We start from the raw sequence: 4,032 nt of genomic DNA on the forward strand, positions 1-4,032 counted from the left end.
GGTGACTTGAGAAAGAAGTGTAGGTAAGAGATATAGAAGGGGTTATGCAATAATAACTTTTCGGAGGATTATTTGAAGTGGAGAGTTAGGGTAAGGTTCTTTGGTGGGTATACAGAGAAGAAATAGGTGAGACATAATCATGAGATGGAAATTTCCCAAAGATTTTGCAAAACATTAGTTCCCTTTGGTGACAATAGTAGTAGATAGCTGTGATTGGGACTCTGTTCAAGGGAAAGTGACTTTGGGGAAATGTTAAAAGTTTAGTTAATAAACTTGGCATTTGGTAAATAGGGAACTGCTTGTATAATTCTATCAAGCTACTCTTCTTATCTGTAAAATTAAAGAATTGGACTAAATAATATCTAAGGACCCTTCTACCTCTAAATCTATTAAACTCACTTAAACAAAAGTTTATTAAGGGCCTTTTATATATGAGGCACTGTTCTAAGCATAAAGACAAAAATGAAAGAGTTCTTACCATCACAAAGCAAATTAATGCAACCAGGAGGTATCACTAACACACAGGATGATAGTTTCAGGATCCAAAAAGCTTTACACAGGCTTAGAGCACTAAACTATATCTATGTAAAATCTTAGACATGTTCAAAAATTCAACTTCAGCAGTACAAGATGGGAAACAAGGCTAAACAATAGGTTTCTATGAAAAAGAACAAACTCAGGAGGAGTGACCAAAAAAAAGTGCATTTGATTCAAAGTCAAAAAATTTTAAATACTTGCCTTCATGCTGCTCATATTTTGTCAGGAGGAGAAAATATACACACAAATAAGTGCATACAGATTATGAAGATAAAGACTGAACTTGTGACTTTATTCATATAGGGAATTTCCAGATAAGGAAACTGCTTGTGCTAACACAGTTTGACACTTCTCTGCTTAGACAGTTGTATTGGAATTCAGTTCCTTTAGTTTTCATGACAACTCACTATTTGCTCTGTAATGTTGTCTTTCATTTATACAAAATATACACAAAGTAAATACAAGGGAAATTTTTTTTTGTTTTTTTTTAGCAGGTGGGAGAGGTCACTAGCAACTGGAGAGATCAGAAAAATCTTCAAGAGGAATGCTTGAGTAGAACTAGGAAGGAAAGAAGGAAGGAAGGAAGGAAGGAAGGAAGGAAGGAAGGAAGGAAGGAAGGAAGGAAGGAAGGAAGGAAGGAAGGAAGGAAGGAAGGAAGGAAGGAAGGAAGGAGGAAGTTAGGAAGGAAAACCCAAATGATTTTAAAAGGCAGAGGTAAGGAGATATTTCATTTCAGACATAGAGATAGTCAATGCAAAGACATAGATTTGAGAGATGGAATGTTGTGTGTGATGAACAACAAAAAAGTCAATTTTTCTATTCCAAGGGGAGTAATATATTGAAGCCTATCTTTGTGTCTCCAGAGGGAGAAAGATAAATTCAATATAGGCTCATGAATAAGTTTTCCTAAACAACTTGCTCAGAGATTGTTTCTATGATTTGTTCTTTAACCCACTCATTCTTTAGCATTAGGTTGTTTAATATCCAATTCATTGCTAATTTACATTGCCTTGGTGCCTTATTAAATATAATTTTATTGCATTATGATCTGAAAAAAGATACATTTTAATGTTTCTATTTTTCTGCCCTTAGATATAATTTTTATCGACTAATATATGGTCAGTCTTTGTAAATGTACCATAACTTCTGAGGAAAAGGTATATTTCTTTCTCTTTCCATTTAATTCTCTCCATATATCTATCAAATCTAGCTTATATGAAATTCGATTCACTTCCTTAACTTCTTTCTTATTTATTTTTTGGGGGTTAGATTTATCTAGTCCTAAGGGGAAAAGATTAAATTCCCTACTATAATAGCACTACTATGCTTGAAGAAAGGAAGCTCAGCAATTCCAGGTTTCAAGGCATATTACACAAAGAATTAATAATTGAAACTATTTGGTACTGGTTAAAAATGTAGAAAAATTGATCAGTGGAATAGATTAGGTATACAATATACAGAAACAAGGGCAGTTAGGTGGTGCAGTAGATAGAGTATTGGATTTGAAATCAGGAAGACCCATCTTCATGAGTTCAAATCTGGCCTGAGACACTTACTAGTTGTGTGACTCTGGATAAGTCACTTAACCCTATTAGCCTCAGTTACTCATCTGTAAAATGATTTGGAGAAATGGTAAACCACCCCAGTATCTTTACTAGGAAAATCCCAAATGGGGTTATGAAGGGCTGGATATGAGTGAAATGAATCAATAACAACAAATACAGAAAAAAAATTAAAATAGTAGTATAGAGTTCAATAAACCAACTACTGAAGTGAATACTCAGCATAAAAAATCAAACAACAGACAAAACTGTTAGGAAATCCAGGAGAAAGTCTGACAGAAATTGGTTTCAGATTACCTTCTCATACTAAACACCACAATAAACTTCAACTTGACATGTGACCTGGATTTTAGAAAGCCACATCACAAAGACATATTTTTTTTTCCTCTTATAGATAGGGAAAGAGTTAATGAGTAAATATGGGTTAGGGAATGATCAGAGAATATTAAATTGACAACATTGTGCACTTAAAATTGAAGTTTTTGAACAAACAAAACACTTTGATTTTGTTAAATTTAGAAGGTAGTTAAAATTAGAAGGGAGGCAGTTAAGTGGAATTTTTTTTCATCAAATTTCTCTGATATATTCAAAATATATAAGAAATGAACTCAAATATATAAAAATAACAGTGGTTCTCCAGTAGATAATTGATCAAAGGATATGAATAGTCAGTGATTAAAGTAAGACATTTAAGCTCTCAATAACCATATTTAAAACTCTGAATCATTAATAGAGAACATTAAATTAATTCTGTTTCTACTTAACATCCCTAATATGGGCAAGCATGACAAAAACAGAAAATGAAAGCTTTTAGAAGCACTGCTGGAAGACAGGTATATTGATCCTCTCTTGGTGGAGTTATCAATTGGTTCTGCCTTTCTGTAAAGGAATTTAGAACTATACTCTAAAAGTCACTAAAGTGACCCAGTAATACTACTATATGCTAAATAAATCAGATAAAAAGGGAAAAGTGCTCTCTGTACGAGAAGATTTACATAATAGCTCTTTTTTGTTGTAGCAAAGAACTCAAAGAGGGAATCAATTGGAAAATGGATAAATAGATATAATTGAATATTATTGTACCATAAGAAATAATTCAAGGGATTCAAGGGCAGATTTCAGAGAAACCTAGGGACAGTTATATGAACTATTACAAAGCAAAGTGAGCAGAACCAAGGAAACAATTTATACAATAACAACATTGTGAAGAAAAATAATTTTGAATTACAAGATTCCTGATCATTGTAATTATCAGAAGACCAACAATGGAGCAAGCTATGTATGTCCTGACACTGAGCTGATAGACTCAAGGAGCAGAATGAGATACACACTTTTCTTTTAACACAGCCAATGTATATATTTATTTTGCTTCACTATTATTTTATAATATTTTCATTTTTGTTTTTTTCATGGGGAGAAGAGATTTAGTGGAGACAAATGATAAAGATGACAAACAAAAAAAAACAAAAAATCAAAGAAAGAAAAGTTCTTTAAGCATTTAAAAGAAATATACAAAAAGAGAACTTTAGGAAGTTTTGAAGGAGTAAGAAAGCAGGACAGTTTTGAAAGTAGTATGTATATAGTTTATATAAGCCTTAGGATCCTTATCCCATCTCCCACTTTGACAGATGAGACAGATGAGTCCCAGAGTAAGGCAACATCTCCCCAAATAGGGTTCTAGAGGTACATCAAAGCAATCAGTAGTGATTCTCTAATGCTCTGTTTGAATTTTTACTTTAAGATTGTCAGCAGAGAATCATTTTAGTCAACCAGTCTTAAGCAGCTTTTAGAAAGGGGTATACCGTGTTTCCCCGATAATAAGACCTATCCCAAAAATAAGCCCTCCCCTTACTGTGTAAGATTCCTCTAAAATAAGACCTCCCCCGAAAATAAGCCCTATTGAGATTGCTACTGTAGTGAAGGTGATCCCCTG

The sequence above is a fragment of the Petaurus breviceps genome, unplaced genomic scaffold (genome assembly GCF_028583685.1).
Source record: "Petaurus breviceps papuanus isolate PSGF00001 unplaced genomic scaffold, PetGlider_PUasm1.0 164, whole genome shotgun sequence".
Lineage (NCBI taxonomy): Eukaryota > Metazoa > Chordata > Mammalia > Diprotodontia > Petauridae > Petaurus > Petaurus breviceps.